Source organism: Coregonus clupeaformis, unplaced genomic scaffold, assembly GCF_020615455.1.
Source record: "Coregonus clupeaformis isolate EN_2021a unplaced genomic scaffold, ASM2061545v1 scaf0328, whole genome shotgun sequence".
Taxonomy (NCBI): Eukaryota; Metazoa; Chordata; class Actinopteri; order Salmoniformes; family Salmonidae; genus Coregonus; species Coregonus clupeaformis.
This window is the reverse complement of record NW_025533783.1, coordinates 147,184-164,356: the sequence shown is the minus strand read 5'-3', so window position 1 is coordinate 164,356 and position 17,173 is coordinate 147,184. Positions and strand designations below refer to the sequence as shown.

At 45.0% G+C, this 17,173-nt stretch overlaps 2 non-coding genes across 2 annotated transcripts; both read left to right on the top strand.

Moving 5' to 3' along the window:
- The first annotated feature begins 1,431 nt into the window (after positions 1-1,431).
- LOC121558785 lies at positions 1,432-1,618 on the top strand. Its single transcript, XR_006658547.1, has one exon. It is a non-coding gene; the product is annotated as a U2 spliceosomal RNA (small nuclear RNA).
- Positions 1,619-1,957: 339 nt separating this feature from the next.
- Positions 1,958-2,074, top strand: LOC121558787. The gene has a single exon (XR_005998606.1). It is a non-coding gene; the product is annotated as a U5 spliceosomal RNA (small nuclear RNA).
- The last annotated feature ends 15,099 nt before the right edge of the window (positions 2,075-17,173 follow it).

Genomic DNA, 17,173 nt, shown 5'->3' with positions numbered 1-17,173 from the left:
GACTTCACCCGGGCGTCGGGAGCGGTTCTTAACCACGCAAAGTCTTCCGTTAAGTTCTTCGGAAGATGGCGTGGTAGGACGGATGTGCCCGGGGGGTTATCTCTCTGTAAGGGGGCCCTGAGGATTCTCGGGGTCCATTTTGAGACCTCCGGCTCAGCGACGCTGAACTGGAACATGGGTATCGCAGTGGTACAGAGGAAGCTAGCGATGTGGAGGGCTAGGTCATTGTCCTTTATAGGCAAGGTCCTGGTTCTCAAGGTGGATGTATTGCCGTCTCTTTTGTACTTGGCATACATCTACCCATTGCCGGCTTGTCTGAGGAGGCCTCTGGTGAGGCTAGTGTTTCAGTTCATGTGGGGTGGCAGGTACGAGAGGGTCGCCAGGGCGCGCATGCTCTGCCCCATCGGGGAGGGAGGTAGGGGGGTACCACATCTCCCCCTCAAGCTGGACACAATTTTTGTTTCTTTTCTGTTGACGGAGCTTGCTAAGCCGGTAATACACCCGTCCGGGTACCTCCTGCGGGTGTTCTTCTCGTATCAGGCGAGAAGCGTAATGGTGTGGTCTAACGCGGGTCCTCGGGCGGAACAGCTGCCGTGGCACTTCGGTCATGCGGCCAAGTGGTTGCGTGCACACCCCGAGGTTGAAGTTGCCCGAGTAGGTTTAGATCACAGGCACCTGTACGAGGAGGTCAGACAGGCAGGGAGTCTGGCGCCGGTAGTGGGCATCCCGGCAGTGGTGTGGGAGGGAGTGCAGGCGCGGGGCCTGGACAATAGGCTCAAGGACCTGAATTGGTTGAGCCTCCACAAGTGTTTGCCGGTACGGTCCATCATGTACCGACATAGCTTGGCGAGATCCCCCACCTGCCCAAGGCCGTCTTGTGGCGGGGAGGAGACTGTGCGTCATGTATTTTGGGACTGTGCCTTTGCCGGAGTAGTATGGGCTAGGGCACGGGTGTTGTTAGGAAGGGTAAGAGGGGATTTTGTGTTGACGTGGGCAAAGTTAGAGAGAGGTGTAGGGAGAGCGAGAGGGACGGATAGGGATAGGTTTCTGCTCTGGTTTCTAATGAGTCTCTTTAAACGGGGGCTGTGGAAAGCCAGGCAGAACATGGTTAAGACAGGGAGAGATTGGGGGGTGGAAGGGGTAGTGAGGAGGGTGGAAGGAGATTTGAGGGGGAGGATGAAGAGGGAGGAGAGGAAGTGGGGGCAGCACGCTGCCCGGGAGAGGTGGAAAGGGGGTTTAGGGCTGGGGTTAAGTTAGATGGTTTAATGGGATAGTTTAGGGACGGGGAGATATAGGGAGAGGTAGTTTGTAGGATGACGGGGAGGGAAGATGCTCCCCTGAGTTTTTGTTTTGATTTAAAAATGCCAATATTATTTGAGTGGGAATGGAATGTATGATTTTGTAAAGTATGAATGGCATTGAACGTAATAAATAATTTTTTCAAAAAAAAAAAAAAAAAAAAAAATCTGTTCTTATCAGTTTAATATCTGATACGTCCCCCATTGGGGGACTACATATTAAATGGATTTTTCGAACAGGGAGTCGGAAATGGGGCTTGCTCCGTCCGCTCCACGCATCGACCCGGTATTGCAGTACCTCCGGGAACGGTGCAACACTTTTCTCCCATTGTCAAGGAAAACAACTACACGGAGGTAGGTAAAACATCAAGCAGAAGAAGAGAGGAAAAAAAAAATTCCAAACTTTTTTTTTTTTTTTTTTTTTGGTTTGGCATTCACCAGGATAGTGTCTGTCTGTCTGTCTGTCTGTCTGTCTGTTTTTCACCAAAAAAAGAACAAATACTTCACCAGGATAGTGGGTCTGTGTCTGTCTGTCTGTTTGTCTGTGACTTTTTCCCCACAGCCCCCGAAAACTTGGCGAGTGGGTTCGGGGACAACCCGCGAGAACCCGGCCTTGAGTAAACAGAGTGCATCTCGGGCCCCGACCTCTGACTTCCATACGACTCTGGTTTCTCTTCATTACGCACAAGCCTTTCGCCTTTTACTAAAGACTTCCGTGGAGAGGAACACTTACGAGTTCAACGTATTTTTGGAGGGGCTTTGCTTCTGGCAGAGCCCGATATCTTGTTTCAAGAGAAATCAACAGAGACGGCGTCTGCCTGCCTGCCTGCCGCGCAGACTTTTTGCTCAGGCATTTGAGTTCGTGCTGGCTGACCGGCGTATTTTTCCAGTCAAAGTAGTCACTTGACGCATTAACGACTTTTTGGAGAAAAAAACACTTGCCTGTCGCCATGGAAACGTGGAGGGGTGGCGATGGGAGGAGCACACTTTAGCCAAACCGCTGAGGTCTCCCGAGACCCCCGGGTGCCCGGCGGGTGCAGGGTTCAATTTGTGGGTTATCGCTTCTCGGCCTTTTGGCTAAGATCAAGTGTACGAACGACCTAACAAAAGACCTGACAATGACCGAACTCGACGAAGGACTGAGACATTTTAAGAGGGGTAAATCACCGGGGGAGGACGGCCTCCCTTTGGAGTTTTATCTGACCTTTTGGGATGTTTTAGCCGACGAACTTCTGACTGTTTTTACTGACTTTGAACATCTTGACAGACTACCAGACAGTTTTAGAACAGGGATAGTGACTCTTTTACATAAGAAAAATGACAGGACTGACCTTAGAAACTGGAGACCGATTACCCTTTTAAATTTTGACTGTAAACTTTTTACCAAAGTTTTAACACTCAGAATGTCTTCTGTTTTAGGGGAGGTGATCCACCCGGATCAAGCCTGTGCCATTCCGGGAAGGAAGATCACGGACAGCCTAGTACTGATCAGAGATGCCATCTGTTATGCGAGAGACAGAAACATGCGGCTTATAGTCCTAAATGTAGACTTTGAGAAAGCTTTTGATCGGGTCTCGCACCAGTACCTCTTCAAGGTACTGCAAAAAATGGGGTTCCCTGAAAGGTTTCTAGCTTGGGTGGGATTGCTGTATGGGGACATCACCAGCAGAATCCTTGTAAATGGGCATTTGTCAAGAGCAGTGGGAGTACACTGCGGCGTCCGTCAGGGATGTCCATTATCTCCCCTCCTGTTTGTGGCCTGCATAGAACCACTGGCACAGGTCTTGAGAAGGGACCAACGGATCAGTGGGGTGGGTATCCCGGGGAGTGGGGGGATGACCGCCAAGTGCGTTTTTTACATGGACGACGTCAACATTTTATGCACTGACCTTTTATCTGTTGACAGGACTCTGGACAGGACTGACTGGTACGGACGAGCCTCTGGGGCGAGACTGAACAGAGACAAGACGGAGGCCCAATTTTTCGGACCGTGGGCAGACTCAGACTTGACAGGACTACCACTGACAGTAAAAATGACTGACATAAGGGTTCTGGGGGTAAAATTTGACAGAGAGGGAGGTGGTAGTGGGAATTGGACCGGGACGTTAGGGACAGTAAGACAGAGACTAGGGTTTTGGGGACTGAGACAGCTGACTTTTGAGGGCAAGGTTTTAATCATCAAGGCTGTGATTTTACCTGTCCTTTTATTAATCAGTTCTGTTTTTATCCCCCCACGAACAACTCTTTTAGCTCTGGACCGGATGTTATTTTATTTTCTGTGGGGAAGCAAGTGGGAGAGACTGAGGAGGGAGGTGGTAAAGAGGCCCAGGTTCAAGGGGGGGAAAGGCTTGCCTGACCTCTACTTGTTCCTGGGCAGCCGCTATACAGCGTTACATCTTACTCTTGCCACCTCCCCGGTCAACAATAAGACCCAGGCCCTCGCACGGTTCTGGCTGGGGTCTTACCTCAGGTCTCTGAGGCTGATCCCAGTCGACCTGCGAGCCCCAGTCTCTTTCCTGCTCCCCACACACTATGTACAGCTCAGAACGTTTTTAAGACATTTTAAACTGGAAAAGGAGCCTGTCACTGTTTTAACTAAACACCGCTCTCTTCTCTCTCTTGTGCAGGAACAGGAACCGGTGTGTCCAGTGCGCGGGCTTGCTATAGGCGAGCCTTCAACGGTTTGGCGCAACGTGGCCCATCCTGCTCTGCTGAATCGGCACCGTGACCTGTCCTGGATGGTCGCCCACGAGATCCTCCCGGTCAGGGCCGTTATGCACTCCCGGGGCATGGCGAGGACATCCGCGTGCCCCCGACCAGGCTGCGGCCAAAAGAGTCGGTGAGGCACTTGCTCTGGGAGTGCAGAGCCGCACGGGACCTGTGGAAGGAAGCAGGCCCCCTGATCTCCCCACGCCTGCCAGCAGGGGAGGACCTAACGCCCCAGCTCGTGCTGTATGGGGTGGGCCGAAGGCCTATTCAACCAAAGGCCTTCACACAACTCTGGCCCACCCTCACGTGTCTGAAGGATGCACTGTGGTCCTCCCGCAACCTGCTGGTGGGGAAACAGGTAGAGACCACCCCCCAGGCAGTGGCTTTGGTAGCCACGGAAGCCCTGGGGTGGTACGAACGACAGGGGGCCTCGACCCCAGGCGAAGGGTCCCCCACAACATCTAAGGTCCCGGCGGCCACGGCCTGACAGCGCTGCGGTGCCTAGGGCGATGCGCCTAGGGGAGGAGTCTCCTCTGGGCCCCGACGGACGGGTACGGAGTCGTTTCAGGAAGAGCAGGAGGAGGCTTTTTTGATAAGGACTCACCCCGTTTTTGTACAAAGGACCGAAGACAGCTTTTTTAACAAAGTGACTTTTTGACAGGCTTTTTATGTCTTAAAAAATGTTTTTACTTTGTTAAATCATGTACACACATTTTAAAATGGCTTTTACTAATTGGCTTTTACAGGAATGGGTACTTTTATGTAGGATTGTTTTATTGTTTTAAATAAACAACAGGTACCTTTTAAAATGTAACTGAAATGTTACCTTGAACCTGGGCCTCTTTACCACCTCCCTCCTTCCACATAAATATTCTGCGGTTGGTGTTTTTTGTAATGATTTAAGTGACCATTGTGCTGTTGTTGCTGTTAGAAATACTAAGGTTCCAAAGACAAATCCACGTTTTATTCGTAAGAGAAATTTGAAGTGTTTTAATGAGCAGGCTTTCTTTCATGATTTGTTTTATTTTGACTGGAGCAAGATTGAGCTTATCCCTGATGTGGAAACTGCCTGGATATTCTTTTATGATGTTTTTTTCCAAATAGTAAACAAACATGCACCATTCCGCAGGTTCAGGGTTAAAGGGCGAGATAATCCATGGTTTTCTTCTGAGCTGTCTTGTATTATTCACGACCGTAATCTAGCCTGGGCTAAAGCAAGGAAATCTTGTTCTGATGCTGATTGGCTTATTTTTAGGCAGTTAAGAAACAAGTGTTCTTTTCTTCTCAGGAAGGCCAAGTCTGAATATTTTATGTCTGTTACCACTGATAACCTGAATGACCCTAGAAAGTTTTGGAATGCTATTAAGTCTATGTCTGGTAACAGTAATGTTAATGAATTACCGTCATGTGTTTTGAAGGACTCTGTTGCTATATATGACAAAACTGAAATGCTGAATTGTTTCAATGAGCACTTTGTATCATCTGGTAGGCTGTTTGATTCAGTGTCCTCTGTCTCTGTACAACCCTGTGTGGATGAACCAGTGTCCTCTGTCTCTGTACAACCCTGTGTGGATGAACCAGTGAGAGCTGGTCAAACTTTTAGTTTTCTGCCATTCTCAGTGCAGGTGGTACATCAAGCCCTGAAATCCTTAGATCAAAGAAAGCCTGCAGGTCCTGATCTTTTGGATCCCTGCTTTTTAAATCTGGCAGCTGATTTCATAGCTGAACCACTTACATATCTGTTCAATCTAACCCTGGAATGTAATGAAATTCCAAAGATCTGGAAATCAGCATTTGTCCTACCACTTTTGAAAGGGGGAGATCCAACTCTTTTAAATAATTATAGGCCAATCTCAAAGCTGTCACCCCTGGTGAAAATACTTGAAACCCTTGTAAGTGAACAGCTAAAAGAGTTTTTATTTACTAACTCTATTTTATCAATGTATCAATCGGGCTTCAGGAAGAAGCATAGCACAATTACAGCAGCCATGAAGGTTTTAAATGATATCACTGAAGCCCTTGACAAAAAACAGCACTGTGTCTCACTTTTTATTGATCTCTCTAAGGCTTTTGATACAGTTGATCATGTTATACTAAGGCAGAGATTGTTGAGTGTAGGTCTTTCGGAGCATGCAGTTGCATGGTTTGCTAACTATCTGTCTGATAGAACTCAGTGCACTCAATTTGATGGGCTTATGTCTATTAAATTGTCTGTCCTGAATGGTGTGCCCCAGGGCTCTGTACTTGGTCCTCTCTTATTCACTATTTATATTAATGATTTAGACAAAAATGTCCAAAATGCACAACTTCATTTTTATGCTGATGATACTGTTATTTACTGTTGTGCCTCATCTCTTACAAAAGCTTTCCAGAACTTGCAAACTGCTTTTTATACTGTTCAACATACCTTGTGTCAATTGAAGCTTATCCTCAATACTGACAAAACTAAACTAATGGTGTTTTCTAATGCAAGAAATAGACCTCTGAACCTTTCACCTGTTACTACTTGTCAGGGCAAGGAGATTGAGGTTGTAACCTCATATAAATATATTGGAATTCTAATTGATGATGGCCTCTCTTTTAAATTGCATATTCAACAACTTACAAAAAAATTGAAGCTGAAATTGGGATTTTATTTTAGGAATAAGGCCTGTTTTTCTTTTGAAGCCAGAAGGAGGCTAGTATCAGCTACATTTATGCCTTTACTAGACTATGGGGATATTTTATATATGAATGCTTCCGCTCAGTGTTTGAGATCAATTGACACTCTTTACCATGGTACTTTGAGATTTATTTTAAACTGCAAAACCCTTACGCAACACTGTACTTTGAAAAAAAATAAAAAATACTTTGAAAAAAAATAAAAAATACTTTGTATACCAGGGTTGGCTGGCCTTCTCTAGTCACTCGTAGGCTCAGTCACTGGTATACTTTTATTTACAAAGCCATTTTGGGTTTACTACCTTTTTATTTGGGCATTTTTATTGTTCAGAAATGTGGTGGGTACTCTCTTCGTTCACTGGACTTTATCCTGCTAACTGTTCCAAATGTCCGAACTGAATTTGGTAAAAGGTCTTTTATGTACTCTGCGCCATCGTCTTGGAACACCTTACAAAATAATTTTAAACTGGAAGAACTTGTCCCGATTGGTGTTTTTAAATCTCTGATGAAGGATTTTGAGGCTGATTCCCTGACCTGTCAATGTTTTTAATTTGCTGTTTTTGATATTGTTATACTCTTGTGAATTCATGAATGGTTTTTACTAGATTACTTGTAGTTTTTCATGTTGTCTGTTTGTAATTTTTTGTAATGACTTGGTGCTGCCTATCTTGGCCAGGACGCTCTTGAAAAAGAGATTTTAAATCTCAATGAGCCTTTCCTGGTTAAATAAAGGTAAAAAAAAAAAAAAATGCTGGTTTTAATGCACTTTATGCCGTTTTTATGTGTGTAAATGTATTTCAAAAGTGAGCTGTTTTAAAGGAAATGTACAATAAAAACGGCGCTATCAGGAGACAGGCCAGTACATTAGGAGACGTGGAGGAGGCCGTAGGAGGGCAACAAACCAGCAACAGGACTGCTACCTCCGCCTTTGTGCAAGGAGGAGCAGGAGGAGCACTACCAGAGCACTGCAAAATGACCTCCAGCAGGCCACAAATGTGCATGTGTCTGCTCAAACGGTCAATAACAGACTCCATGAGGGTAGTATGAGGGCCCGACGTCCCTGTGTCCCTGTGCTCTTCACAGATGAAAGCAGGTTCACACTGAGCACATGTGACAGACGTGACAGAGTCTGGAGACACCGTGGAGAACGTTCTGCTGCCTGCAACATCCTCCAGCATGACCGGTTTGGCGGTGGGTCAGTCATGGTGCGGGGTGGCATTTCTTTGGGGGGCCGCACAGCCCTCCATGTGCTCGCCAGAGGTAGCCTGACTGCCATTAGGTACCGAGATGAGATCCTCAGACCCCTTGTGAGACCATATGCTGGTGTGGTTGGCCCTGGGTTCCTCCTAATGCAAGAGAATGCTAGACCTCATGTGGCTGGAGTGTGTCAGCAGTTCCTGCAAGAGGAAGGCATTGATGCTATGGACCGCCCGTTCCCCAGACCTGAATCCAATTGAGCACATCTGGGACATCATGTCTCGCTCCATCCACCAACGCCACGTTGCACCACAGACTGTCCAGGAGTTGGCGGATGCTTTAGTCCAGGTCTGGGAGGAGATCCCTCAGGAGACCATCCGACACCTCATCAGGAGCATGCCCAGGCGTTGTAGGGAGGTCATACAGGCACATGGAGGCCACACACACTACTGAGCCTCTTTTTGACTTGTTTTAAGGACATTACATCAAAATTGGATCAGCCTGTAGTGTGGTTTTCCACTTAAATTTTGAGGGTGACTCCAAATTCAGACCTCCATGGGTTGATAATTTTGATTTCCATTGATAATTTTAGTATGACTTTGTTGTCAGCACATTCAACTATGTAAAGAAAAAGGTATTTAATAAGATTATTTCATTCATTCAGATCTAGGATGTGTTATTTTAGTGTTCCTTTTATTTTTTTGAGCAGTATATATATATATATATATATATATATATATATATATATATATATATATATATATATACACACACACACATACATACATACATACATACATACATACACATACATACATACATACATACATACATATATATACACATATACACATACACACACACACACCATTACACATCACTATTATTAAAATACCAGTGGCATTAAAATAAAGGATAGTTGTAAACAAATTAATAAGAATGGCCCAAAAAATAAGAACAATGCAATCTGCAACCCTGTGTTTGTGTGTGTGCGTGTGTGTGTGCGTGTGAATGAAAGGGTCTGTCTATCCCAGTAGTATGCATATTAGATGCAGTAGTTGGCGCACCTCTCCAATCTCTGATAGTTCTAGGTGTCTTTTGCCAGAGGTTACCTCAGCATATGTAGGCTGATGATCTGAATGATACATGGTGTGGACTGCATCATGTGGTGTACTTCTCTGAAGGACAGTGTTCTGCCCGACCCTGGAGTAGTGGGCAGTGCTGTGTTGTGATGGGCCTGGTCTGGTAGAGCTGTATTGTGATGGGCCGGGGCTCTGTTGCTGAGGTGATGGGCCGGGTCTAGTAGAGCTGTGTTGTGATGGGCCTGGTCTAGTAGAGCTGTGTTGTGATGGGCCTGGTCTGGTAGAGCTGTGTTGTGATGGGACGGGTCTGGTAGAGCTGTGTTGAGATGCACCGGGTCTGGTAGAGCTGTGTTGTGATGGGACGGGTCTGGTCGTGCTGTCCTGAGGCGGGTCTGGTCTGGTAAATCTGTGCTGTGTTGGGCCTGGTCTTGTAGAGCTGTGCTGTAATAAGCCGTGTCTGGCTATTCTCTCTTGGGGATGGTGGGGGTACTGTTGTTTCAGAAGGTGGGGCGGGGGGAGGCGGGGGGGGGCTCTGTTGCTGGGGTGATGGGTGTGTGGGTCCCTGCCAAGTGTTGCATCCTTTAGGTCCTTGGCAAAGGTTCTGATACTGTCCTGATCAAGATGTACATTATTGTATAAATGTTCACATGTCAGAGTGGGGTGGTGAGCCGTTCTGACGTTGAGCAGTGAGGCACAGTCCACAGTGATCTGTTGATTTATTTTTTCGATCAACTTTCCTGGGAAGTGTGGATGATGATGTTGTCGGGGGTGTCAATCCTGGTCTGACTGAGTAGCTGCATTGCACTCTCAGTTGTAGAACTTATACACCTGGTGTCTAGGGAATAATCTTTCCTGGACTAAGAACTTCCCATTTGAATCAATAAGGATTGCAGTTGTGGGTGACTGTCTGGGTGGAGCAGACTGAGAGACTGGTATTCTGACCTGGGCTGGAGCAGACTGGGAGGCTGGTTGGCTGACCTGGGCTGGAGCAGACTGGGTGGCTGGTTGGCTGACCTGGGTTGGAGCACACTGTGCTGGAGCAGACTGGGAAGCAGGTAGGCTGACCTGGGCTAGAGCAGAGTGGGACGCTGGTTGGCTGATCTGGACTGGAGCAGACTGGGAGGTGGGTGCAGTGTCATCAGGCTGTGTGGTGGAGGCCATGCTGGTCTCAGGTTCTGCTTGTGTTGTACCAGGCTGGTGGACATGTTCTCTAGATGCAGAGGACATATTGACTAGCTGCTGGTTGAGGGTCTCAATGTACCTCTCTCTTTGTTCTAGCTCCTTTCTTGTTGTGCTCAGATGGTCTCTGAGGTCATAATTTGTCTGACTCAGTTTGTCCATTCTGCTTACTAATTTAGCAATATATGCTCTACTCTCCTCCCTGAACTGTTTCATCTCTTCTTTGAGTTTCTGGACAGTGTCCTCCTCCCTCTCTCTGAATTCTATGACCTCTGCTTCAATTAGAGAGAGGCTGTTGTGGAAACGTTGCATAGCAGGTGTTCTTGGTGTTGTAGGCATGTCCTTGGCTTTGTCTGTTGCAGGTGAGGTAGGTAGAGGGACACTGAGGGCTTCTTGCTGGGTCACAGAGACCGTTGGGGCCTGCTTTTCTCCATCTCCCTCCTTGACTTTTTCCTCAGTTTCTGAGATGAGTTCAGCTTATGCTTTTAGGGTAGCAAACATATTCTCAAAATCCTGGAGGCTTGAATCATTGCCTTGTATCAATACAGTTCCATTATTATATAAGTTTACTGTTTGATACGTGTTGCTCTGGTCAGCTTCTTCAAAAATACTGATCTGACATCCTTGGCTGATGCCTCTCTTTTTTGAGAAAGGGAAATTGTTGCAAATAACCCTTTTTCATATGTGCCCTTGTTTGGTATAAAATATTACATTTGCTCTTGTTTTGCAACTGGTAAGATCTGCAAACAGGCATTCATGGTTCTGTCCCATCATCAAACCTTTGAAACTTTTCTTAGCTTTCTCCGTCTGGATGTCTGGTGGGTAAACAATTTCACACATTGTTGCAATAGAAGCGTTGTTTCTTGTATTATTCTCTCTCGTGTCTTTTAGAGGACTGTTTTACTTTGATGTCATTTGTCTTCTGTCCTTATTTTGTTTTATTTTGTCTTTCTTTTCTTCAGTTAACTAGATATTATTTGTTAGCTAGCTAGCTTCTTCCAGGAGAGTCCCTAGCAACTGCTTAGCAACTGGTAAACAATTCAGCTAGCTAAGATAACTGTACAGTTTTATGAAAAATTGTTACTTTTTCAAAAGCATTTCTTCTTTGTTTGTTGCTTGTTTTGTCTCTTATTCAGTCTTGCAGTTTTCTTTTGGTTTTTTTCCGATGTACTTCACTCTAAAAACCATGTACATTTCTCTCTCTCTCTAACTCTAGAGACTGGATAGAGACTGGAGAGAGAGAGAGACTGGAGAGAGAGAGACGAGAGAGAGAGAGAGAGAGAGAGAGAGACTGGAGAGAGAGAGACTGGAGAGAGAGAGAGACTGGAGAGAGAGAGAGACTGGAGAAAGAGAGAGAGAGAGAGACTATGTTACTCAAACTTGATCTTTATCCATAGATTACACATTCATTTTGGATTTTAGATTAATCCATAGATTAAAGTCCATACCAGACAATAGAATGGTTCAAGAGTGCATCTGTTCATACTGCTAAACTGTTTAATGAGCACTAGGTGGCAGTGTTTCATCGTGTTTGTTTGTAATATAGTGTGTGTTACAGTTTTTAATTTGTTTATTTCACCTTTATTTAACCAGGTAAGCCAGTTGAGAACAAGTTCTCATTTACAACTGCGACCTGGCCAAGATAAAGCAAAGCAGTGCGATAAAAATAACAACAACACAGAGTTACATATGGGATAAACAAAACGTACAGTCAGCAACACAATAGAAAATCTATATACAGTGTGTGCAAATGTAGTAAGTTATGGAGGTAAGGCAATAAATAGGCCATAGTGCAAAAATAATTACAATTTAGTATTAACACTGGAGTGATAGATGTGCAGAAGATGATGTCAGTTACTAGTTGCCTGTCCAAAATTGTAATCAGTAACGTAACTTTTGGATTACCCAAACTCAGTAATGTAATCTGATTACTTTCAGTTACATTTTGATTATTGTCCCTTTAAGAGGCATTAGAAGAAGACAAAAAGGATCCATCAAACGCATTTGGTGTGTCATCATAGTGGTCTCTGATTGGTGGTCATCATTTGGTGTGTCATCATAGCGTTCTATGATTGGTGGTCATCATTTTGTGTGTCATCATAGTGGTCTCTTATTGGTGGTCATCATTTGGTGTGTCATCATAGTGGTCTCTGATTGGTGGTCATCATTTGGTGTGTCATCATAGTGGTCTGTGATTGGTGGTCATCATTTGGTGTGTCATCATAGCGGTCTCTGATTGGTGGTCATCATTTTGTGTGTCATCATAGTGGTCTCTGACTGGTGGTCATCATTTGGTGTGTCATCATAGTCGTTTCTGATTGGTGGTCAGACTCTCTCAGGTGGAACAAACTAAAACTTGTTTCAATGCTGAATTGAAAGTCATTGAGTGAAGAGAAAAGTGTCAATATTTTTTTCGCAAACTTCCTTTCTGAATTTAAAGGTAATCCAAGAAGTAATCATCTAGTTTTTCAAAATTATCTGTAATCTGATTACAATATTTTTGCTGGTAACATAACTGATTACAAGTACAGTTTTCTTGTTTGTGTGTGTGTCTGTGTGTGTCTGTCTGTCTGTCTGTGTGTGTGTGTGTGTGTGTGTGTGTGTGTGTGTGTGTTTTACACTCTGCACCCTCAGCAGTAAAGTGAAATATTATGACTCCAGTTCTGAGAAGATGAGACTTTGTATCCCAGAGCTGATGTCTTTACAATATCACTCCTGTCATCTGTCTGACATCACTTTCAATTTCCTTTTCAGTCTTTTTGTAGTGTAGTCCTATTCTATTACCCCAGTGATATCTGAGACGTGCTGAGAGCTAGTCACATAGTAAAGGAGACATACAGTTGAAGTCGGAAGTTTACATACACTTAGGTTGGAGTCATTAAAACTCGTTTTTCAACCACTCCACACATTTCATGTTAACAAACTATAGTTTTGGCAAGTCGGTTAGGACATCTAATTTGTGCATGACACAAGTAATTTTTCCAACAATTGTTTACAGACTGATTATTTCACTTATAATTCACTGTATCACAATTCCAGTTGGTCAGAAGTTTACATACACTAAGTTGACTGTGCCTTTAAACAGCTGGGAAAATTCCAGAAAATGGCTTTAGAAGCTTCTGATAGGCTAATTGACATTGTTTGAGTCAATTGGAGGTGTACCTGTGGATGTATTTCCAGGCCTACCTTCAAACTCAGTGCCACTTTGCTTGACATCATGGGAAAATCAAAAGAAATCAGCCAAGACCTCAAAAAAAAAAATGTGTAGACGTCCACAAGTCTGGTTCATCCTTGGGAGCAATATCCAAACACCTGAAGGTACCACGTTCATCTGTACAAACAATAGTACGTAAGTATAAACACCATGGGACCACGCAGCCGTCATACCGCTCAGGAAGGAGACACGTTCTGTCTCCTAGAGATGAACGTACTTTGGTGCGAAAAATGCAAATAAATCCCAGAACAACAGTAAAGGACCTTGTGAAGATGCTGGAGGAAACAGGTACAAAAGGTACTGAAAGGTCACTCAGCAAGCCAGACTACGGTTTGCAACTGCATATGGGGACAAAGATCATACTTTTTGGAGAAATGTCCTCTGGTCTGATGAAACAAAAATAGAACTGTTTGGCCATAATGACCATCGTTCTGTTAGGAGGAAAAAGGGGGTTGCTTGCAAGTCGAAGAACACCCTCCCAACCGTGAAGCACGGGGGTGGCAGCATCATGCTGTGGGGGTGATTTTCCAAGCTGTTTAAAGGCATCTGCGGAGAGATGGTGCCGGAGAAGATGGCTGTCGTTTTACAGCCCTCTAACCAATTGTACTATTATGTGTGTTTTTTCACATTATTTGTAATTTATTCTGTACATAATGTTTCTGCCATCGTCTCTTATAACCAAAAAGAGCTTCTGGATATCAGGATAGCGATTACTCACCTCATATTGGACGAAGATTTTTTCTTCAACGAGTCGGACGCGAAGGATATCCTACAGACACCCGACAAGGCCCAAATCCCCGTCATTCGCAGGAGAAAGAGACGGAGATATCGTGGACGTAGGTCGGGGTGCCTTGTAAGAATCCGACGGCGAGCGAGTAAACTGCCTCTTCAATCAATCCTATTAGCCAATGTTCAATCATTTGAAAATCAATTAGATGACCTACGATTACGGTTATCCTACCAACGGGACATTAAAAACTGTAATGTCTTATGTTTCACCAAGTCGTGGCTGAACGACGACATGGACAACATACAGCTGACTGGATTTACGCTACATCGGCAGGATAGAGCGGCTGACTCCGGTAAGACAAGGGGTGGCGGTCTGTGTATATTTGTAAACAACAGCTGGTGCACAAAATCAAATACTAAGGAAGTCTTGAGGTTTTGCTCGCCTGAGGTAGAGTATCGTATGATAAGCTGTAGACCACACTATTTACCAAAAGGGTTTTCATCTCTATTTTTCATAGCTGTCTATTTACCACCACAAACCAATGCTGGCATTAAGATTGCACTCAACGAGCTGTATAAGGCCATAAGTAAATTGGAAAACGCTCATACAGAGGCAGCACTCCTATTTGGCGGGGACTTTTTTAAATGTGCAACCAGAGGAAAGAAAACTCTAGACCACCTTTACTCCACACACAGAGACGAATACAAAGCTCTCCCTCGCCCTCCATTTGTCAAATCTGACCATAACTATATCCTCCTGATTCCTGCTTATAAGCAAAAACTAAAGCAGGAAGCACAAGTGACTCAGTTAATAAAAAAGTGGTCAGATGACGCAGATGCTAAGCTACAGTACTGTTTTGCTAGCACAGACTGGAACATGTTCCGAGATTCTTCAGATAGCATTGAGGAGTACACCACATCAGTCACTGGCTTCATCAATAAGTGCATTGATGACGTCGTCCCCACAGTGACTGTACGTACATACCCCAACCAGAAGCCATGGATTACAGGCAACAACCGCACTGAGCTAAAGGGTAGACCTGCCGCTTTCAAGGAGCGGGACTCTAACCTGGACGCTTATAAGAAATCCCGCTATGCCCTCCGACGAACCATCAAACAGGCAAAGAGTCAATACAGGACTAAGATTGAATCGTACTACACCGGCTCTGATGCTCGTCGGATGTGGCAGGGCTTGAAAACTATTACAGACTACAAAGGGAAGCACAGCCGCGAGCTGCCCAGTGACACAAGCCTACCAGACGAGCTAAACCACTTCTATGCTCGCTTCGAGGCAAGCAACACTGAAGCATGCATGAGAGCACCAGCTGTTCCAGATGACTATGTGATCACACTCTCTGTAGCCGATGTGAGTAAGACTTTTTAGCAGGTCAAAATTCACAAGGCCGCAGGGCCAGATGGATTACCAGGACGTGTACTCCGAGCATGTGCAGACCAACTGGCAAGTGTCTTCACTGACATTTTCAACATGTTCCTGACTGAGTCTGTAATACCAACATGTTTCAAGCAGACCACCATAGTCCCCGTGCCCAAGGACACTAAGATAACCTGCCTAAATGACTACTGACCCATTGCACTGACGTCTGTAACCATGAAGTGCTTTGAAAGGCTGGTCATGGCTCACATCAACACCATTATCCCAGAAACCCTAGACCCACTTTGCATACCGCCCCAACAGATCCACAGATGATGCAATCTCTATTGCACTCTACACTGCCCTATCCCACCTGGACAAGAGGAACACCTACATGAGAATGCTATTCATTGACTACAGCTCAGCGTTCAACACCATAGTGCCCTCAAAGCTCATCACTAAGCTAAGGATCCTGGGACTAAACACCTCCCTCTGCAACTGGATCCTGGACTTCCTGATGGGCCGCCCCCAGGTGGTAAGGGTAGGTAACAACACATCTGCCACGCTGATCCTCAACACAGGGGCCCCTCAGGGGTGCGTGCTCAGTCCCTTCCTGTACTCCCTGTTCACCCATGACTGCATGGCCAGGCACGACTCCAACACCATCATTAAGTTTGCCGACGACGCAACATGAGTAGGCCTGATCACCGATAACGATGAGACAGCCTATAGGGAGGAGGTCAGAGACCTGGCTGTGTGGTGCCAGGATAACAACCTCTCCCTCACCGTGACCAAGACAAAGGAGATGATTTTGGACTACAGGAAAAAAAAGAGGACTGAGCACGCCCCCATTCTCATCAACAAGGCTGTAGTGGAACAGGTTCAATTTCCTTGGTGTCCACATCACCAACGAACTATCATGGTCCAAACAGACCAAGACAGTCGTGAAGAGGGCACGACAAAGCCTATTCCCCCTCAGGAGACTGAAAAGATTTGGCATGGGTCCTCAGATCCTCAAAAGGTTATACAGCTGCACCATCTAGAGCATCCTGACTGGTTGCATGACCGCCTGGTATGGCAACTGCTCGGCCTCCGACCGCAAGGCACTACCCTTGTTATTGTTAAGTGTGTTGGTATTGCAGCATAGATACTTGTTATTGTTAAGTGTGTTGGTATTGCAGCATAGATACTTGTTGTTGTTAAGTGTGTTGGTATTGTAGCATAGATACTTGTTGTTGTTAAGTGTGTTGGTATTGCAGCATAGATAATTGTTGTTGTTAAGTGTGTTGGTATTGCAGCATAGATACTTGTTATTGTTGTTAAGTGTGTTGGTATTGCAGCATAGATACTTGTTGTTGTTGTTAAGTGTGTTGGTATTGCAGCATAGATACTTGTTGTTGTTAAGTGTGTTGGTATTGCAGCATAGATACTTGTTATTGTTGTTAAGTGTGTTGGTATTGCAGCATAGATACTTGTTATTGTTGTTAAGTGTGTTGGCATTGCAGCATAGATACTTGTTGTTGTTGTTAAGTGTGTTGGTATTGCAGCATAGATACTTGTTGTTGTTAAGTGTGTTGGTATTGCAGCATAGATACCTGTTGTTGTTAAGTGTGTTGGTATTGCAGCATAGATACTTGTTATTGTTGTTAAGTGTGTTGGTATTGCAGCATAGATACTTGTTGTTGTTGTTGTTGTTAAGTGTGTTGGTATCGCAGCATAGATACTTGTTGTT